A 22,201-nucleotide genomic window follows, 5' to 3' on the forward strand; every position below is an offset into this window, starting at 1 on the left:
TTATAAAGGATTTACTTTAATTTGGCAGTGTAGTGCTTTGTCATTTGTTCCATATTCTAAGAGTGGAGGTCAAACTGAATAAAATGTAGATGACTCAATTGTTCCCATTTTATCTGTTAACTACTCTATAATTAAAGTGTCCCACACCCTTCAAAACCAAGCAACATCTTTCTTTTTCAATAGATTCTTTATTTTTCCAGTTTTCTGCAGCAAATGGGCATCCAAGTATGTTCTGCATCTTTATTGGCTTGCTACCCCTCACCAGAAGGTCTGAAACCACCACAACTATAAACAAGTTGGAACCACTAAGTTGGATTCCGATTGATCTCCCATACCAGTGTAAATCAAAAGTAACTCTATTAAAGTCATTGGAGTTAAACTGGTATGCTAAAGAGGGGCCAGTCCTCTTGAATGTAAATCCTGAGATTTGTAGACAACGGTGTTGTACCTGAGGGCTTTCCTCTCAGATGTAAGTGAAGGCTCCTTGTCCTGATGAGCTTTCCAATATGCAGCAAAGCTATGCATCTAGAGTACTGAGAAGCAGCAAGGAATGAGTTACCACTGGTCCATCACTTTGCCTTTCATCTCTTTGCTATCAGACAGATAAAAGATGCTGCTGCCCTTTGCCAGAGTTTGGCTATTGTTTGAGGTAATTTTTTCCCCTTCCATAGATTATTTCCACCTTTTCATAACTTTCCCCTCTTTTGTTCTGTTTCTCATTTTATGATTTTTCTGTGCAGGTTAGAGATTATGTGTTTCATGTGAGTCTTCAAATGTATTTCAAAGTCTCTCAAACAATTAGCCTTGGACCCTGAGACTTGAAAAACAGTTATAAGCCTCTTAAACCATTCCATATGGACTTAGAGGGTAAGTGTGATGCTTCACCTCAGATACAGTGACCCTCGAAATTGGCACCAATTTGAAGTTATTGTGTAGAGGTGTCCTAATCTATCATTTTTCCATTACACATAAATTCCATAAACCTGTTCATTCATTTACAAAAATACCTTCTGAATTTCCAGATAGATTTTTTTTAAATTTTTTCTCCTGGAAGTTTTAAGGAGAGGGGTTCAGGCTAGCTTTATGTCTTATAAACCCACAGGCTTTGAATGTAAATTTCAAACAGATGACAACCCTTTAGGCAGAGTCTCTGCTGTCCTTTTGAAATATTAATGCACCTTTGGGAGTGTCTGGAAGTTGTCTGTTTTCAGTATTTATCCGATGTTTGAAGATACCCAGGATATAACATTATTAGTGAACAAAACGCATCCACCAAAACTACTCATCACATTCTTTAGCTGCAAGTCCTCCCTCTGATACTATTCTATGCAATGTTATCTGAGTGATCCTAAGTAATTACTGTACTGCTGCCTCAGATAATATATGTAATATTGGCATCACCACTAGTATTTTGTGATCTTCATCAAGAGAGTTAACAACAGAAAGCAAGTTTTTGATATCTAGTTCATTTTTATTTCTACATTTCATTTTAGGAATAATATGGGGATATTTTGCCAATTAATGAGATTTTTATGAATAAATGAAAGTCTCTTTAAATGATGAGTGAGTTGTGCTAGAGATACCTATCAACATCTAAAATTTGAATATACATTACAATGGGATGCACTCGCCTCTTACAAGCACCACCTGGCTGAGTGTATATGCCTGCACACTCTCTCTCTCTCTCTCTCTGGTGTTGTTGATGGCTCAGCCCTCTAGCTAAGTAAAATGCAGTCTTTGATGAAATCTAAATCAAACCCCTTCTGGGATACAAGTCCAACAAGGGCTTCTCTCTGGGCATATCTATACACCAGGGCTGTGTCTACATTGGCACCCTTTTCCGGAAAAGGGATGCTAATGAGACACTTCGGAATTGCAAATGCCGCGGGGGATTTAAATATCCCCCGCGGCATTTGCATTTGCATTTAAATATCCCCCGCTTTTTTCCGTCTTGGGGCTTTGCCGGAGAAAAGCGCCAGTCTAGACGGGATCTTTTGGAAAATAAAGCCTTTTCCAGAAGATCCCTTATTCCTGAATTTAAGAGGAATAAGGGATGTTCTGGAAAAGGCTTTATTTTCTGAAAGATCCCGTCTAGACTGGCGCTTTTCTCCAGTAAAGCCCCGAGCTGGAAAAAAGCAGCAGCCATGTTCATGCAAATGCCCGGGGGATATTTAAATCCCCCGTGGCATTTGCAATTCCGAAGTGTCTCATTAGCATCCCTTTTCCAGAAAAGGGTGCCAATGTAGATACAGCCCAGGGCTAAAATTGAATTAAGCTACGCAACTTGAGCTACATCAATTGGGTAGCTTAAGTCAAAATAGCTTAATTTGGCTTTAGGCACAGTCTGCACAGCAGGAAATTGAAGGAAGAACACGCTTCCTTTGACTTTCCTGACTCCTTGTAAAATGAGAGTTATAGACATGGGAGGAGGGAGAGCTCAGTGGTTTGAGCATTGGCCTTTTATATCCAGGGTTAGGAGTTCAATCCTTGAGGGGGCCAATGTAGGGATCTGGGGCAAATCTGTCAGGGATGGTACTTGGTCCTGCTGTGAGGGCAGGGGACTGGACTTGGTGACCTCACAAGGTCTCTTCCAGCTCTATGAGATAGGTATAGAAGTCCTCCAGCTCAACATTATTTTGAAATAAAGGCTTGTAGTAAAATAACACTGCTGTGTAGATGTACCCTCAGTGTCCTCTATTGTCTTTCAGTTTGTTCCGGTTTTGGAATAGAACGTTGCCCCAGGGCTCCTTCCACGGAGGCAATGTCTTTACCTCTTAGGGCCTTTGTGGCCACAACTTCCAGGTGATGCTACACTTCATCTCCCCATTTGGGGTACCTCAGAGTCCAGGCCTCTTCCCCTGGTGGTTAATGAGGGTTGGGCAGGGGACCTAGGTCCATCCTCTACTCCATGTCCCTGCCCAGGGCCAGGGTCCCTGTACATAGCAACTGTCTGCAGTGTCCCTTTAACTGAATTGTAGCCTATAATTCCTTGGGTCACTTTTCCAGGGCTCCAGCACATTCTTCACCCTTATCTCAGGGCCTTGTCCCAGTGGCCAGCCCAGAGCACCATCTGTTTTCCTCCAGCTCCAGCAAAGAACAGCTTTTGCTCTGGCCAGGCAGCAATTTTTATACTGGACTGCTGCACGCTGACTAGCTGCTTCATACACAGCCGCTCTAGGCAGCTCAGAGGACCTCGCTACTGCCCTTTTCTGGAGTGGGATTTGGCAAGACCACAAGGCCTCCAGGAGGGGCCTCAGGGCCTAGTACTCCCCATCACATAGATGTTTCTAGAATTTAAGGCCTAATCCAAGGTCCATTGCTTTGAGGTTCATATAAAGCACTTTCAGTCCTGTGACTGTGCTAAAATTTATAATTTCTTGAACAACGCTGATTTTACAGGATTTGTGATCAGAGATCATCAGTAGGCCATTATCTGTGCAGTATTTTATCACACCCCTAACTAGTAATTTTTCATAATCACCTTAAAATTTGAAGCAATTTTATTACTAATTAGGACTAAGCAAAATTAGTGAAAGTTCTATCAAAAAATTCCTTGTGAATTTTTTCCCCAGTAATCTCCAAAATGATAAATGCTGCTATGATTTGTATATAATTAGAGCAATGCTCCCATTGTCTGTTATCTTGAACAATCTCAGAATTATCTTGTATAATGTCCTATTTTAATCTCTCTTTCTGTCTTCCTTCTGTTGCTTAACTGGATATTAGGGATAAATGCTCATGAACAGCTTTCCTGGATGGTGCTGAAAGTAGCATTTAAGAACATAAAAACATCCATAATGGACTGGGCCTGTTGACCAGTTAGCCAGATATCCTGTCTTCTGATAAGAGGTAGCTTCAGAGGGAATGAACAGAACAGGTCTCCCAGATGGACAACCCTCCACAGCAGGATGGAGTTGATGGCCCTCACCACCTGCAGAAGGAGACAAAGAAACACACAAAACAGAGAATGAGAGAGGGGGAGCCTGAGCCTTTGGGAAGTACCCTCCCCTGCCCCCCAAACACCCCAGAAGCCACCTCCTATGAGGCCACCCCCCAGCAGCAGGGCTGTGTGAGAGCGGGAAAGCACAAGCTCCTGAGGACAGGGCTCTCCCCCACCCCACTCCACCCCCCACGACCCCCAATCCCTTTTCCCGAGGGTCCCCCTTATGCTACATTCTCCCCACCCCCGTGCAGGGACTGCAGCCCAAAGGCTCTTTACCGCCATGAGGAGAGCCCCGATGGTGTACTTCCCCATGCTGAACTGGTTGCTCACCGACTGGTGGCGAGCTTCCAGAGGACGATTGCTGCGCAAATTGAGTAGCTTTTTTCAAGTTCATTTCAAAACAGCTTATTTTGAAATTTGGTACTGTCTACACAGCACTTATTTCTAAATAAAGTGCTATTCCGAAATGTCCCTTACTCCTCATGGAATGAGGTTTACAGGGATGTCAGAATAGTAAGCACATTATATTTTGAGAGGATGTGGAATAGCTATTTTGAGATACCTCTGGTATTCTGAAATAGCGCTGCAGTGTAGATGTAGCCTCATATGTACAAAATTAAATGACTTGGTGAGTAAGCGGCAAATGAAATTTAATATTGATAAATGCAAAGCAATGCACGTGGGGAAACAATCCCAACTATACATACAAAATGATGGGCTACGTCTACACTGGCCCCTTTTCCGGAAGGGGCATGTAAATTTCAGCAGTCGTCGTAGGGAAATCCGCGGGGGATTTAAATATCCCCCGCGGCATTTAAATAAAAATGTCCGCCGCTTTTTTCCGGCTTTTAAAAAAGCCGGAAAAGAGCGTCTAGACTGGCCCCGATCCTCCGGAAAAAGTGCCCTTTTCCGGAGGGTCTTATTCCTACTTCGAAGTAGGAATAAGACCCTCCGGAAAAAGGCACTTTTTCCGGAGGATCGGGGCCAGTCTAGACGCTCTTTTCCGGCTTTTTTAAAAGCCGGAAAAAAGCGGCGGACATTTTTATTTAAATGCCGCGGGGGATATTTAAATCCCCCGCGGATTTCCCTACGACGACTGGTGAAATTTACATGCCCCTTCCGGAAGAGGGGCCAGTGTAGACGTAGCCATGGAGTTTAAATTAGCTGTTACCACTCAAGAAAGATACCTTCGTGTGACTATAATTCTCTGACAACCATCTGCTTTGCGTACAGCAGCAGTAAAAAAAACCTAACATTGTTAGGAACCATTAAGAAAGGAACACATTCAAAACCAGAAACTATCACAATACAGTATATAAACCCATGATCCACCAACTCCTTGAATATTGTGTGAAGTTCTGATCACTCTATCTGTAAAAAAGGAAAAGAATTGGAAAAGGTATAGAGAAGGGTAATAAAAATGATAAGGGGTACAGAATAGCTTCCCTGTGAGGAGAGATTAAAAAGACTGGAACTGTTCAGCTTAGAAAAGAGATGACTCAGGAGGATATGATAGAAGTGTATAAAATTAATAGTATGGAAAAAGTGAATAGGGTAGTATTTTTTTACCACGTCACCTAACATAAGAACTAGGAGTCACCTAATGAAGTTAATAGGCAGCAGGTTTAATAGAAACAATAGGAAGTACTTCTACACACATCTCACAGTTGCCTGCAAAACTTATTGCCATGGGATGTTATAAAAGCCAAAAATATAACTGGGTGTAACCTGCACACCTAGGCTATGTCTAGACTGCAGGCTTCTTGCGCAAGAAGCTTTTTTTGGAAGAGATCTTCTGAAAAAACTTCTTGCGCAAGAGCGCGTCTACACACAAAAGCACATTGAAAAAGCAATGCACTTTTAAAAAAGACTGATTGGATGCTCTCTCGCATAAAAGGCCACCTGGAACCACTTCAGCCAGGGCTTTAGGTCACCAGTCGCTTCCAGGTGCTGGTGCCGGCACCTTGCAGAAACACATGGCCATTTCTCTGCTTCTGCTGCGTGCTTGCCTACATCCCCAAGGGACAGCAAAGCTCTCACAGTGCCTGCTGTGGTTGCCTGTTCTTTTTTGGGTGTTCTTTGTGCCATGGAGCTGGAGCTTCCCCTGGGCAAGCGATGGCCCCACATGGCCATGCTGCAGTTTTTGCAGCATGTTCTGCCAGCTGCCTTCTTGGTCCTGCATGACCTGGACCCTGAGCTTATTCTGGGAACCCTCTCTGTGGCTGCGGCTGTGGCTGCTCCACTCTGGCAACCACAACCCTCTGTGGAGAGGCATTTTTGGAGGCTTGACAATAGTTTGGACTGGTGAGACCAGCTGGTCATGGAGCGGTGGGACGACCAGCAGTGGCTCCAAAACTTCCGCATGCAGAAGGCCACCTTTTTGGAGCTTTGTGCTTGGCTCACCCCTGCCCTCCAGAGACACGACACCCACCTGTGGCTGGATTTGCTACCTGAGGCTACTAGGGATGCAGAGAGGAAGCCAGGGTAGGCAAAGGTAGTAGGTCCAAACCCCTTTGCCAATGGTGAGTGTCTATTTCAGACTGCAGTGGACATACCATGTGGGTGTACCATGGATTTATGTAGAGGCAATAAGATATTCTGTCTTATTCTCTATCCCTTTATTAATAATTTCTAACATTCTGTTTGTTTTCTTGACTGCTACTGCACATTAGAGTGGATGTTTTCAGAGAACTATTCACAATGACTCCAAGATCTCTCTCTTCAGTTGTAATGGTAAATTAGTCCCCATCATATTGTATGTATAGTTGGGATCATGTTTTCCAATATGCATTACTTTACATTTATTGACATTAAAATTCACCTACCACTTTGTTGCCCAATCACCTGGTTTTGTAAAATTAAAGCAGTAGCAGCTCTCAACTTTCCAGACTGTTGTACTTCTTTCATGAGCCTGAATTGTATTGCATACTCCAAGCTTTACCTCATTAAAAAAACTACTTGCTTCTAAAATCAAACATAAAAATACAAGTATCACAGCACTCTAGTACTGCAAAATTGCTTATTTTCTCACTTTTTCTATATAATATAAATCAACTGGAATATAAATATTGTACTGACATTTCAGTGTACAGTGTGTATATACAGCAATATAAACAAATCATTGCATGATATTTTAGTTTGCACTGACTTTGCTACTGTTTTTTATGTAACCCGTGGTAAAACTTGGCAAATATCTAGATGAATTGATGTACCCCTTGGAAGACCTCTGCATATCCTCTGGAGTATGTATAACTTTGGTTGACAGCCAGTGGAGGCTGTCATCTTAAATTAGAAGTTAATGTGAGCAGCAGGTGCTTAGCCTTTCTGAACACCAGACCAACAATATGCAGAAACTTGTTTACACACAAATGCAATAGCTCTTGATGACACAGTTTAGACTAGCTGTTGCCTACACCATGACACTTCACTGACAACCATTTCAATCACCTGTCTTAGTAGCTAGTGGAAGTTAAAATAGTGAAAATGTAGACCCATGGAGAAATAAAAGGAAACTACATTTCTCAAAGTCCCTATCCCATTTTAGCTTTGTTGGCTTGCTTCAGGTGAGGTGAGTCATGTGCAAATATCTCAAGCCAAAGGCTATTTTTCTTTGTTTCTCACTGCTGGAGTGTTTTGTGTGTCTTATTTAGAATCATAGAGCTGGAAGGGACCTCAGGAGGTCATCAAGTCTAACCCCCTGCCCAAGGCAGGACCAATCTCTTCACCCTATCATTTGATTTTTAAATAGTTTCGGTTGTGTATTGTGCATTTTGGGGGCATGCTCCTTGTTATCAATCTCATGTAAGAGTCCTTCATTTTGAGCTAAGCCATATTCTAAGACAGGGTGGAAAAATACCGCTCTAAGGGCTGGATCTGGTCTTCCAGGATTAGCCTTTGGCAGACCCCCAGATCTCACTATTTACCTGCGCCTCTGTAGGTACAGGGAGGATCACAGCTCCTGTTGGCCACGGATCGCCATTCCTGGCCAATGTGAGCTGCAATGGCCCATACCTGCAGAGGTACAGGTAAATATGGCAGCGGCGGCCCACCAAGGGCTAACCCTGATGAACCACTGCTGTTTTGTTGTCCACCCCTCTTCTGTCATCTGAGTGAATTCAAAATGGTTCTCTGTAGCAGTCAAGAGCAAGTCTTGCCTGTATGATTTTTATGCAATATCTCTCAGTTCCTCTTAATCTCAGGAACAATTTGGTTTGGTTAGACTGGCTGCAAATATCAGATGCTACAGTAATGCTCCCTAGGTAATTAGGATCTGCGGGTACGTCTACACAGCAGGGCAAAACTCAAATTAAGCTACACAACTTGAGCTATGTCAATTGCATAGATGAAGTCAAAATAGCTTAATTCTGCTGTGTAGACAGCATCAAAAGCCGAAAGTCGAAGGAAGACTTCTCTGACTCCTCGTGAAATGATGGTTAGAGGAGCTGGAATAAGAAGTCTTCCAGCACTCCATGATTTTGAAATAAAGGCTTGTAGACACGCTCTTCTACTGCTGTGTGGATATAGCCTGAGTGTATCCATCACGCATTCATATAAAGGGCTTTTTTACTAATTTCAAATTGTGTGTCCCACAATTCTCTTCTTGTGGCTCAGAAAACACAATGAGTGCAGATAACTCTTCTGGACAACCATGTTTGTGCAGGCTTTGTCTGATCATTTTTTATCCCTCTCCTTGCTGGAGCAGGTTACAGCACCACCACACCCCCTCAACCAATCAGCTTTGAAAAAAGCTCCATAAGGTGACTTTGCTCAGACATCCAGTCAGTTTTGCAGAAGAAAACTAGAGATTACCTAGAGTCTATACTCCTCTCTTCTCCCCCTGCCCATCCAACCTTGGGTCCTGCCCCACTTTTCTGGGACCTACTTTCCTTCTGTTTCAGTCAAAGCACATCAACCCAGCCCAAAATAACTTCATCACTAAAAGTTTGTCAAACCTAGGGTTAGCTGACAAAATTCCCGTTAAAAACTTATTTTGAAGAAATTTAAGTTTTTACCTAAAGGAACACGTTTGTAGAAGATGTCGTCTTTTATTAAAAAAAAAAGTTTTTCATTTGGAAAACCATCTTTCCCCTTCACAGTTTTGAAGATTTTTTTAAAAAAAAATCAATATAAAATACACAAATATTTTAATTTAACAAAAATGTCTCAGAAACGTTTATGATCATTATTCCTTTCAATCATTCTTGTGTCTTATCGAAGTGGGGACTCGCTTGAAGCTCATATCAGTCTGTGCTTTCCTTGACTCTTTGAGGTGCCTTGCTGAGCAAGGCTAAAAGGTAATCGTATGTGCTATACATTTTCCAGGGACACTTCAGTCTCTCTGGGCCTCAGAAGTTCCTACAGACTTCCTGTTCTCGTGCCCCCTGAGTCTAAGCACTTGTTCTGCTACTGTTTATAACTTCCATACTAGGGCAGACCAATGTTCTCCCAGTCCAATATTTTGTCTTCCATCAGCAGATGTTGCAAGATGGAAGGAAAAGATCAGGGCAATTTATCAAGCAATCCAGCCCCTCTCATCCAGTCCCAGTTTTTAGCAGTTGGAGGTTTAGGGACACCCAGGCTATGTCTACACTGTAGGCTTCTTGTGCAAGAACAGCTGTCCGTTCTTGCGCAAGAAAGTTTACAGTAGAGAGGGCTTTTTGCACAAGAGTTATTCTTCTCCCCACAAAGAATAAGCCTTTTTGCGCAAGAGCTCTTGCACAAAAAGACTAGTGTGGACCGGAACAGGGATTTCTTGCACAAGAGAGCATCCACACTGCCATGGACGCTCTTGCACAAAAGCACATCTCTTGCGCAAAAGCACTTGGCAGTGTGGACACGCTCTTGTGCAAGAACTTTTGCACAAGAACTCTTGTGCAAAAAGTTCTTGTGAAAGAAGCCTACAGTGTAGACATAGCCCCAGTGCATAGGATTGCATCCCTGACTATTTTGGCTAATAGTGATTGATTAGCCCCCTGTTTCTTAAATTGTGTTCTGCAGAACACTGATGTTCCATGGAGAACTCACAGGTGTGACGCGATCATTTGAGGAAAACTAATGGCCGCTAGAGCTGCTGAGACACAGCGGGTGGTGCAAAGAGTGGAAGAGGTGAGCGAGTGGTGATGCAGCGGTGACACAACTAGAAATGGAGCAGGGCTACCTGCGTTCCTCCTCAAGTGCTTCCTCATGAAGTCTGGAAGAGGTGAGCGAATGATGACGTGGCAGAAAATGAAGCAGGGCTACCTGCGTTTCTCCTCATGTGCTTCTGCGCCCAGCTTGCAATTGCCTGGGAAAGTTCCGTACCTCGGTTGTGCCCCTTGCCAGAGGGGAGGACCACTGCAGGGCCAGCAGCAGAGTCAGCTCTGATTGGCTGTCTCCGCTGCTGGTCTGGGGATCCTACCTGCTACGGGAGAGAACTGCCCTACGGCCGCTACCCCAACCAGGTCTTTGCACCACTGCCTTTAGCCCTCACTTGTTACCCAAGACAGCTGAGGGGGGCCAGATACAATGTTCCTTCTTTGTTGGACAACTTTTTTTTTATTTAATGGATAGCGATTGACAGGTTATATTTGGGATACGTAGATTAAAAACGATGTTTCACTTTTCAAAAGATAATTAAAAAGATACTTAAATTATCATTGGGCAGTGAGTGAATATTGTTGTTGTCAATAAAAGTGTCATCCTGTGTTCAAGGGGCAAGGTGTGTGTGTGTGTGTGGTAGTGTTTTTATTTTTCCTCAACCAAAAGCTTTTGGTATACCTCATAAAAAATTCTTGTTTGGTGTTCCTCGGTCTTAAAAAGTTTAAGAAACACTGAATTAGCCTATCCTCCATGAATTTATCTAGCTCTTCTTTTGAATCCAGTTATACTTTTGGCCTTCACCACATCCTCTGGCAATGAGTTCCACAGGTTTTTTCTGCGTCCTGTGGAAAAAATATTTCCTTACGTATGTTTTATTTACTGCCAAGTAATTGCATTTGATGACCACTGATTCTTGTGTTATATAAAAGTGTAACACCTCCTTATTCACATTCTCCACACCATTCATGACATTATAAACCTCTATATCATATCCCTCTTAGTTGTCTAAACTGAACAGGACCCAGTCTTTTCAATCTTTCCTCATATGGAAACTCTTCTCTACGCCTGATAATTTTTGGTACCCTTTTCTGTGCCTTTTTCCACTACAATACAGGTTTTTTGAAGTGTTATAGCTAGGCCTGCACACAATACTCAAGGTATGGGTCTGCCACAGATGTACGCAGTGTCACCATGATCTTTTCTGTATTATCTATCCCTTTCCTAATGGTGCTTAACAAATACATTAACAATATGCCTGTCAAATATATTAATATGTAAACTGTCAGGATTCCACACCTCTTGTTATTTCTCTGCTGCAGACTCCACATAGCTTCAGTGGGTTAATATATATGAAAGGTTTTCTTTGTAGCAGTAAATTTAGATCCCACAAATGCTGAAGGACCTCATGGGGGTAACCACCCTCAGATTCCTCCTCCATAGATCTGCCATTAGGGAATGTGCTGCATTACCACAGTCCTTATGATAGCATCTGCTGTCCCATCCATTATCACTGAACAGTGAAAAATACTTTTCACGCTTCCTGCCACAGACTTGTGATGCTTTAGAGCCTTTTGTGTGATATAGCATAAGGATTTCATTAACAATTTTGAGATATTCATTTGTATTCAAATTGTTATAATCCTGCTTTGAGTTCTGGCTCATCAAATAAAAGCATTTTTTGTTAAAACTGCATTTTTATTCATGTGACCAAGTACAGTTAATCCTCGAGCAGGCAAATATTAAGAAGAGGAAAGAATTCTGATGAATAATAGAGCATCTCGGATAGCACAGCTCTGCTTTCTTTGCATGGCAAACTAAAATCACCAGCGTTCTGTCCCCTTTCAGTGGCAGTGTTGTTCTTTGTGCATACCTGCAGAGTGAAGAATGGATTTGGCCTTATCCTCTTGAAACAAATACATAAGGGCTGTGTCTACATTGGCACCCCTTTCCGGAAAAGGGATGCTAATGTAGACTTCGGAATTGCAAGTTCCGCGGGGGATTTAAATATCCCCCGCGGCATTTGCATTTACATGGCTGCCGCTTTTTTCTGGCTTGGGGATAAGCCTTCTTATTCCTACTTGAAAGTCTACATTAGCATCCCTTTTCCGGAAAGGGGTGCCAATGTAGACACAGCCATGGAGATGTTCTCTCTCTTTCTCTCTCTGTCTGATGCTGCCAGTGTTTGACCTGGCATGTGTGGGACACAGAAGGAAGCTGAGCCCCTCTCCGCCCTGCCCACAGGCTCCTGGCCTGGCTGGCACCTTCCCATGCATGCTTGTCCCTGGGCTGTGGGTGTAGCGATGCTCCCTTGGGACATCTGTGCCCCGATGGAAAGTTCACATGTCCTTGTTCAAAGCACGTTGGCATCATCTGAACCGAGACCTTTGGTGTCAGCTCAGAGATTAGGGCTAGGCTTCATGCTCCTGCGATGACTGCCCTTGTAATGTTTCTTCAAAGCTGGATCAGCTGTGAGCTTGGCCTCCCACGCTATCTTCATGACTCTGCAGGATCCACAGGAGGAAGAGAACCTGGGAGGACCAAATGAGGGAGTAGATGGCCTGCCTCCAGGCCCCATCTGAAGGCTTGAAGAGGAGCACCAGAAGCAGGCCACTAACCGGGACCAGCAAGCATGAACTCTTCCCTCACTTCGGTGATGGAGCACATGGCCTTGTGCATGGAGCAGGTACCAGCCATCTCCCTGCTACCCTCCTCCCCCATGGCTTCTCCTCCTAGCCCCACCAGGGACTTCCGGGGCCCTAGAACATAGGGCAGTGGGACCTCTTTGGCAGCCAAAGCCACCTTAACAACCCAAGGAAGTCACCAGTCCCAGCCCTATCCCTGAGCACCCCTCCCCCTCCTCTTCTCCCATTCCAGGTTCTTTTCTCAGTCTCTCTCCCCTGTTGTATATCTGCCCAATAAAAAGTCTTGTTTTTTCACAAAGGCTTTTTTTATTTGCTCTGCAGGGGAGGAGGAGCCTTGCACTGTGAGCACACAGGTTATGTAGGTAGGTAGGTCATGAGCATTCTAAAGCCTGCACAAAGCTATTTACTTGCTCCTGGGTCATGAATCTGACTCAGAGAACATCATGATTGCTCTACTCAACTTGAAATCGGAGTAAATCAAAGCACATTGGAGAATTGTTAGTGTGCGGCAGCTGGGTCCATATGGACAGTCTAGTGAGGGGGTAGATTTACACTCCAGCTTGCCACAAACCACGTTTGTGTAGATAAGCCATCAGTATTAAATGGTATATTTCCGGTATATAAATCTACTACTGAAAAACTTACCAGGATTGGTTAGTGTTGCCTTTTTGAGTTTTACATGGGATGGTTTTCTAGAACCTAACTAGACTTGAATTGGATGAGAAGAAGACTTATTAAATCCACAGTTTCCAATTTGTGTTATCTGGCAGGGAATGAACAATAAAATATCTGAACCAGATCTGGTCTAATGAGAGTTACTTTCTCTTTTCTTTAATGAGCTGGTTAGGTTCCTTTACTGACCAACCATTTGTGCTATTACTGTTAGAGGATCAAAACTCTCTTTTTATCACATAGCTAGCATGAGCTATGCATACATTTTCATTCTCCATTTTGATTTGGAAAATGGGCAAATTAGTTTAACAAGCTAATAGTACATGCAGACAATAATAAACATCTGTGCATGGATTTTAAACTGAATACAAAAATCTGAAAATATCCTGCTTATCACTATATACAATATGCATGGACTAATTTTTTTGTCACTAAATACAGAGTCCTGGCTAACCATTAATTGTAACAATACAGAGTACCTGTCTCTTCTGATGAATATTTTTGGTGCTAATGGCTACATTTGGTCTACTTGTGTCACCGGCGGAGGAGAGTTTTGCAGGACCCAGGGCAGCACAATATCGCGGGGCCCCCCCTTTGGAGAAAAAACAGAAAAAAGGGGTCCCCCCCATGCCCACTCCTCCAGTAGCCCCACATTGATCATGTGAGCTACTCCCTCCTCATCCCCTCTCCTAACACCTCCCTCTACACACCTGCCCTGCCTCTCTCCTCCTGGTGCTGGTTCTTCTCCTGCAAGTATCTGCCCTTCTGCTTCACCCTCAGAATGCCCTGGCACCTGCACCTTCCCTTAGCCCTGCACCCTCCTGGTGCCTCCCCCTTCCCTCACTGCCCCTGCGCCCTTTGCCCTCTTTTTCCCTGATGCCCACCCCCTCACCACCCTCTGCCCCCGTTCCCCTCATGCCCCTGTGCCCTCACACATGCCTTACTCCATCCCCGCCTTCCTCACGCTCACCCCTCCTTTCAAGCCTCCCAGCATCTCCCCCTCCCCCCTTTAACCCCCAATCACCAATGCCCTTACCCTCTCCTCTCCCAGCTTCACCCTTTTCCCCCTCCCACTAACACCTCCCCTCCTGCCTTTTCCTCATTGTCTCCACTTGGCCCCCTGGCATTTGTCTCTCCTCTTCTTTCTTCTCCCGACCTGTCCCCCTCCCCTCAACACAAGCCCCTTCCTCTGCCATCCACCTTCTGCCTTACAGTGTGCAGGGCGGCCACGGCCCCGGCCCAGGCCACATGCCGAACCGAGCGGTGCAACGCTGGGCCGCATGGTTTTAAAGTCCCGGGCCGTGGCGTCACACCATGCCACACCTGGGCATCTCCCCTCTCAGCTGTTGCATGGCATTCAGCACACCGCGCATGTGCTCCCTCGGCCCCACGTGGCCCGTACTAGCCGGCGCTGGGGAATTTCAAAAGTGTGGGGCTGTGGCACCCCGCCACAATCCCCCCCCTTCCTCCTCCAGCAGCTTCCGGCCAGCCCTTTGGCAGATGGCCCACCGGGAAATTCCCGGTCTCCCGCCAGGCCAGTCCGCCCTTGGCACTGGCGCGGGGCCTATTGAAGTGCGGGGCCCGGGGCAGCCGACCCGCTCGCCCTGCTCTATATCCGCCACTGACTTGTGTGCATCCATACATGGCATAAAACCTCCAGGCTGCCGCTAGAGTACATGGCTGCCTTCTCTTTGCATCTGGCTCTGATCAACTGTGGGGGCACCCAGTCAGCTGTGGCACCACCAGCAAAGCTCAGAGCCATCCCTATAGGAACATGCCTGCCTCTGAACTGAATGGGGGTCACACTGCTCTGGATCCCCAATATCTGTAGGGCTGGCAATGAGTGCAGCCTCCAAAATCTGCAATCTCTTACCCCCAAACTCCTTGCACTGGCACATGAAGATTCAAATTGTATTTCCCTGCATGAGCAGGGGTTTGAATTTGGCCCACAATCTTGTGTCTCCAATACAGAATCAATGGTAAGCAAGTCTACATCAAGCTTGTCTTGCGTTATACATTCTTACATACATATGGGATCAAATCTTGAGGAAATACCTACACATACTAAAGGCAAAAATCATTAAATATATTTCATTTTTATCTCATCTGTTCACTTAGGCCAACATTATGAAAGGTACGTAGGCACTTAAATCCACTTAGCCCCCTAGCTCCCAGTTTAATGCTCTAGTAAAATTCATAAAACTCCTGTTGAACTGCGTAGAAGCCTAAACTCCCTTGACACCTAGTTTTCAGCAGTAAAAAAAGTGGCATTGGCACTTCTGTTTCTGCCTCCTGGCCTGTGTGCTGCTGCCTCTCGTTAGGTATCCATGTCCCTGTCTTTCATCTAAGTCCCAGAGTGAATCACAAACTGGAGAAGGAAGATAGACCTTTCCTGCCTAACCTGCATTCAAGACCTGAGCCAGTGACTGTTTCTGGAGCATGCCCTGTATATGAGTTCACACAAAACATCTGCGCACTGTGGGAGGGGACCTTCTTGATAACTCTTAGCCCAGTTTTTAGAGTACTTCCCTGGGAGTGGGAGACCCCCAGTTCAAGTTCCCTCTTCAAATCCCTTCTCTTTAGGTGGAATGGGCTCTGCCACCTCTCAGGTGAATGCATGAACTGCTGGGCAATGGGCCATTCTGATGCAGAGCTCTCCCAGACTTTCCTGTTGGAGCTACTGCACTGTGGATAAATACTGAAAGTCATTGGGCCAGAATAAGGGAGTGCCCAGACGTAAGGCTAACACTGTAGCCGGATGGAGAGAGCATTTACCCAGGAAATGGGAGACCCACAGACCAGTCACCCTGTCTGATAACTCCTCATCTTAAACCAGGACTCTCCCATTTGAGTGCCCTGATCACTCGGCTACAAGTTACGAGGGAGGTTTTCTCTTTAAAAATGCCTTGGGGCTGTGTCTACAGCGCAATTAAACCCCTACAGCTGGCTATGTCGGCTGCCTCTGGCTCATGAGTCAGGCTCGAGGGTTGTTTTCAGACATTCCAGCTTGGGCTGAAGCCTGGGCTCTGGGATTCTGTGAAGGAGGAATTTGCTTCTGGAACTGACAACAGTCAAGCGCTGACAGTCCCCACTGACTATAGTTGCTCCTCCCATCCCCCATAATGTGAAGTATCTGCACTGAATGTTTTTCCACCCTTGTCATGGTTACACTCTTTGGGCATCCTCGTTGGATGACTATACATGCTATGTACTGCTGCACCTGCAAAAAAAAGTATCCGTGAACAAAAAACCCAACGTTTTGAAACACAGCTAGGGCAATAAAATGACACGAATTAATAAAGCAGGACTGTCTGAAAGGCCATATACCATATGAATATTTTCAGTGTGCTTTATGTGGTTACTGGAAGCACAATAAACTTGAACAGATTGTGAGTACTACTTGTCCCTTCAGCCTGAAATAAAATATTCTCTGAAATATCTTTGGGGGAAATACACTGCAATTTGATGTACATTAAAGTATTACTAAAGATTGATTTATTGTTTAGGTGTTGACCCTAAATACTGTGAACTCCATCCTAAATATGCCACCAATCATGACAAATTAGCATTTCAAATAGATTTTTTTATAAAACAATAATTTATAATTTAGGGTGGGCAAAGTAATTCATTAGGAAAAAAAACCTATCCAGACAGCAGCCCAATTCTTCATCTCAACCAAACTTCAGTGCTGTAAAATTAATCCATGTAATGGCACACAAGGAATGGGGAGATGCATTCTCATATTGGTATGTGGCAGTATATAGGGACATAATCTAAAAACCCCAGTGACCCTCTAGCTATCTGAAATTTAAGTAACTCACCATAGGAATCTAAATTTAGAAACTATCAGTAATGCATACGAGCTAAGATTTTTTAAGTGACTAATGAATTTCGGTGCCTTCATTTTTCTTGGGTGTCCAATTTGAGACACCTTTAAAGGGGTCTGAGTCCCAGAAAATAAGTGATTAATCATTTGAAACTCAGGGCACTTTCTGATGTATAGAGTTGTGCAATCAAAATCCCATGTCACTCATGAAAAATCTTGATTTAGATCAATGTAATGGGTAAGTGTCTTACCCAATAACCTCTGACTTGAGATTATTCTTGGCATCATGAACTTACAGGATCTGTGCTATGCCCTGACCATGGACAGTCTCCTGGGAAACCCCTTTAATGTACCAGACCCCAAAGACCTATACAATTCCACAGGAGCAGGCCTGTGGCCATCATGACTCTGATACTGGGCTTTCAGGTGCCAGCAATCCCTGTCTCAGTCTGACTCCCTGCACTGAGTCCAGCCAGACCAGAGTCCTGTGGGAGACTTGTTCTCTTCCCCTCTGGGTGCACTGCTTTGAGTAAGTATCTGCAGAGATAGCAGAGGGATTGGGCCAAAAGAAATCTGATGAGGTTCAACAAGGACAAGTGTAGAGTCCTGCACTTGGGACAGAAGAATCCCAAGCATTGTTACAGTCTGGTGACCAACTGGCTAAGTAGCAGTTCTGCAGAAAAGGACCTGGGAATTACAGTGGATGAGAAGATGGATATGAGTCAACAGTGTGCCCTTGTAGCCAAAAGGCTAATGGCATATTAGGGTGCATTAGGAGGAGCATTGCCAGCAGATCTAGAGAAGTGATTAATCCCCTTTATTTGGCACTGGCAAGGCCACATCTGGAATATTGCATCCAATTCTGGGCCCCCCACTACAGAAAGGATGTGGATGCACTGGAGAGGGTCTAGTGGTGGGCAAGCAAAATGATTAGGGGGCTGGAGCACATTCCCTACGAGGAGAGGCTGAGGGATTTGGGCTTATTTAGTCTGCAGAAGAGAAGAGCGAGGGGGGATTTGATAGAAACTTTCATCTTCCTGAAGGGAGGTTCCAGAGAAGATGGAGTGAGGCTGTTCTCAGTAGTGACGGATGGCAGAACAAGGAGCAATGGTCTCAAGTTACAGTAGGGGAAGTCTAGGTTGGATATTAGGAAAAACCATTTCACTAGGAGGGTGGTGAAGCACTGGAATGGGTTACCTAGGGAGGTGGTGGAATCTCCATCCCTAGAGGTTTTTAAGTCTTGGCTTGACAAAGCCCTGGCTGGGATGATTTAGTTGGGATTGGTCCTGCTTTGGGCAGGGAGCTGGACTAGATGACTTCCTGAGGTCTCTTCCAGTCCTAAGATTCTATAATTCAGGCAGTCTTTACAAAACAAGGCAACTCTTTTTTGGTCACCTGGAATACAGACTCTGAAAGTCTTTGATTTAGTATGAGAGAGGCAGGCTTGGGCTAGACCAGGTTCCTTTTGGAGGAAGCCAGGGAGTCACTATCCCCTCTTTTCCTTGAGCCTATCCTCATCTGCACCATCTCATTTATCTCCCACTCTTCCAGAATATCAAGTGATAGGTGCTGTCTCTCACACAGGTGGCTCATAAAAATATTGCAGAATATTCCCCTATTCAGCACACTTGGATAACTATAAAATTCATGAGAGAGGAATGGCTTTTCCTGTAAAGCTATGCCACCAGGAAGCTGAGACATTTCTTAATAGTCCTGAAGTTTTCAGAAAACATAATTTGAAGGCAATCATGAATGAAGAGTACAGAGTGACTTTGTCAGGGTGATACCTGAAATGAAGCTATAGAAACTGTAATGTTGTATGAATGGGGGCTATAGGGCTTACCTGTTCTGAAGTCCAGTGGTACTGGGAAGATTATGCAATTAATACCCAATATTGTCATGTAACACCAGTAAATCAGTCACTTTTTTCTAACACTGAACACAGAGGTTTACTAAAGGAGGGAAAACAGTCCATAATGATGCACTCTTTGCTTCATAGATGCTCTTTTAGGGTATGTCTACACTTGCTCCCTAATTCGAACTAGGGATGCAAATGTAGCCAACCGAAATAGCTAATAAAGCGTCGATTTAAATATCCCATGCTTCATTAACATAATCTTGCCCGTGTGCTATTCTGATTGCCAGCTGATTTGAACCAGGAAGTGCGCTCCGGGATGTGTTAGTTGAATCAAACCCCCTGGTTCGAACTAATGTTACTCGGAGCGCACTTCCTGGTTCAAATCAGATGGCGAGCAGAATAGCACGTGGGAGAGATTATGCTAATGAAGCACGGGATATTTAAATTGATGCTTCACTAGCAATTTCAGTTGGCTACATTTGCATCCCTAGTTCGAACCAGGAGTAAGTGTAGAGGTACCCTTAGTTTACCCATTACAAACCATTTTCACTGAAAACTGCTCAGGCATTCTCGATGCATGTATCAAGTCCTCTCTCAGGACTCATCTCATCTGTAGGACTGCAGAGTTGTGACTAGCAGTGCACACCAAAGTTTTTTGTGGCTGCTGCAGGCCAAAATGAAAAGGTTCCTAGCTTGCATTAACGTAGTCTTCTAATGGGAACAGCTGATCTTGTTTGTACCCACAGCATCCACATGGGGGAGTTACAGTGCAGTACTTTGGTGTGTACTGCTATTCCCTCCCCTCCATAATCTGGTTTACAGGCAGGGGAGATAAAGCCTCAATGGCCGTGGCATAGTCTAGAGGCTACTTATAATGAAGGAAAGTTTCAGAAGGGTAGCCGAGTTAATCTGTAACAGGAAAAACTTAAAAAACAACAAATAGTCTAGTAGCACCTTAAAGACTAACAAAAAATGTAGATGGTGTCATGAGCTTTTGTGGGTACAACCCCCTTCTTCAGATGACAGTATTAGAAGTCCAGATTCAAGAATAGATAAGAGAAGGGGAGAGAGGGGGAGAAGGAAAAAAGAAAAAAAAAAGAGAAAAAAGAAGGGAAAGAAAAAAAAGAGAGACAGTGAGTAGATACAAAAAACAGGACTATGCAGCACTTTAAAGACTAACAAAATGGTTTATTAGGTGATGAGCTTACGTGGGCCAGACCCACTTCCTCAGATCAAATAGTGGAAGAAAATTGGCATGACCATAAATACCAAAAGGATACAATAAAAAAAAGTGAACACATATAAAATTGACAAATCAGATTTTAGAACAGAAGCGGGGGGAGGAGGAGAACGGTTAGTGTCTATGAGATAATGATATTAGGGGTGATAATTGGGGAAGCTATCTTTTTAATGGGTAAGGTAGTTAGCATTGCTGTTAAGGTAGATAAAGTAGATAGGTAAAGCAGATAGTTCAAATAGTTACAAGAGTCTGATAAGAACAATTGTTAGGCTATCTGGTTAAGTCTTTAGGATGTGGAAGACAGTGTGAGAGCCAGCTGATATCTGGGTTCATACCATTTGCATAATAATTAAACTTGTGAATGAAGTTAAGTTCAAACCCTTCCCTGTGTATTTGGCTTGTGGAATTGGCCTAAAACAAAATGGTGACTTGAAGATCCATTAATGAGTGTCCAAGCAGATTAAAGTGTTCTCCAACAGATTTTTGTATATTGCCTTTTTAGATATCTGATTTGTGTCCATTAACTCTTTCCTTTAGAGACTGTCCAGTTTGGCCAATATACATTGCAGTGGGGCATTGCTGGCATTTGATGGCATAGATCACATTAGTGTATGTGCAGTTAAATGAGCCTCTGATTTGGTGGCTGATGTGGTTGGCCAGTGATGAAATCGCTGGTATAGATGTGTGGGTAGAATTGGCACCGGGGCTGATTGCAGGGGTGGGTTCCTGGATGATTCTGAGAGTGAGAGGCCTTGGGGGAAAGGCTGATTGTTGCTTACAGACAATCCCTTAACCTCAAACAAATTCTTTCCAGTATCCACATAACGCACCTCCATTGTAACCACCCAGGAACCCAGCTTCTTCCTCTTTTCCAGTGCTTGCTATTTTATTCTCCATTTCAAGTGTTGATGTATTACAGTTTATTGATTGATTGATAAGTTGACTGATTTAGTCTCGCCCTTGTGGAAGTGAATATTGTCAGAGCTTCTTGCCTTACCTTTGAATTCAGTGTCTGGAGAACTATATTCAGTGTGAAGGAACAGCTTGACCAAAGAATAAACTCATCCAAAATGCATTCTCAGAAACTTTTCTAATGAGGCTAGGAAAAGATAAACAGTTATTAGACCAGATGTAGAGGTTGTCAGTGCAATCCCTCAGTATTAGGTGTCCTCCTACACACTATGTCAGAAACAAGTATGATCATCTGACTCAAGTCTTTTGCATTGCAATGCAAAATCCTATGAATCAATTCTTTACATTTTGTATCATGATATCACGTAACAAGAATTATTGAGACTAGCTGGTCTTTCAATAGCTGCTCTTACGGTGTTATGATTACAAACAGAAGGCATAAGAAGATACTGAGTTTATTTGTACAATGTGTCCTTAGCACTTATTAAAGACATAATATTAGATTCTTTACTAGTAACAGAAATGTGCTATCTATGTCTAGACCAGCATTTCTCAAAGTGATGTATGAAACCACTTTGAGAAAGCTGCTAACTAGCTGCGCTGGTGTGTTTATTTACCGGCACTGTGGCTACAGAGCCTCGCGGCTCCCATTGGCTCTGTTGAACCTTGGTTTCACGGGCCACATCGAGGACACTGGTCCAGACTCATAAAAGAAAAAAAAACCCAACCTCATGAGGCCCAATCCAAAGCCCATTTGAGCTTATGGAAAGATTCTCAGTGACCACAGTGGGTTTTGGAACTGGCACATAAAGATTACTTTAGTACTAACCGGATCTCTTCTTTCCCCTTCCATTTTTATTTTTAATTTTCTGTCTATTATTTCATCAGAAATATTCTATATATTGTTAATAATAGCAACTTCTAAATCATTCAGATATAGCTAGGCCCTTTTAAAACATAACTTTGGTAGATTCAGTGTTAAATTAGTGCATTAATGGAGGTCAGTACCTGTATATTTTCCAAAGGCTCT

General features: G+C 43.9%; 1 long non-coding RNA gene across 1 annotated transcript in view; it reads right to left on the reverse strand.

Annotated features, from left to right (window-relative positions):
• Nucleotides 1–2,234: 2,234 nt before the first annotated feature.
• The window catches only part of LOC102458077 (uncharacterized), a 59,180-nt gene continuing 39,213 nt past the window's right edge, over nt 2,235–22,201 (reverse strand). Inside the window, exons 4-5 of the long non-coding RNA XR_332734.5 lie at nt 21,257–21,358; nt 2,235–3,931 (exon numbers count right to left, since the gene is read on the reverse strand). This is a non-coding gene — a long non-coding RNA (uncharacterized LOC102458077). The remainder of the gene's footprint in view (nt 3,932–21,256; nt 21,359–22,201) is intronic.

Source organism: Pelodiscus sinensis, chromosome 3 (assembly GCF_052426305.1).
Source record: "Pelodiscus sinensis isolate ZL-2025 chromosome 3, ASM5242630v1, whole genome shotgun sequence".
NCBI lineage: Eukaryota > Metazoa > Chordata > Testudines > Trionychidae > Pelodiscus > Pelodiscus sinensis.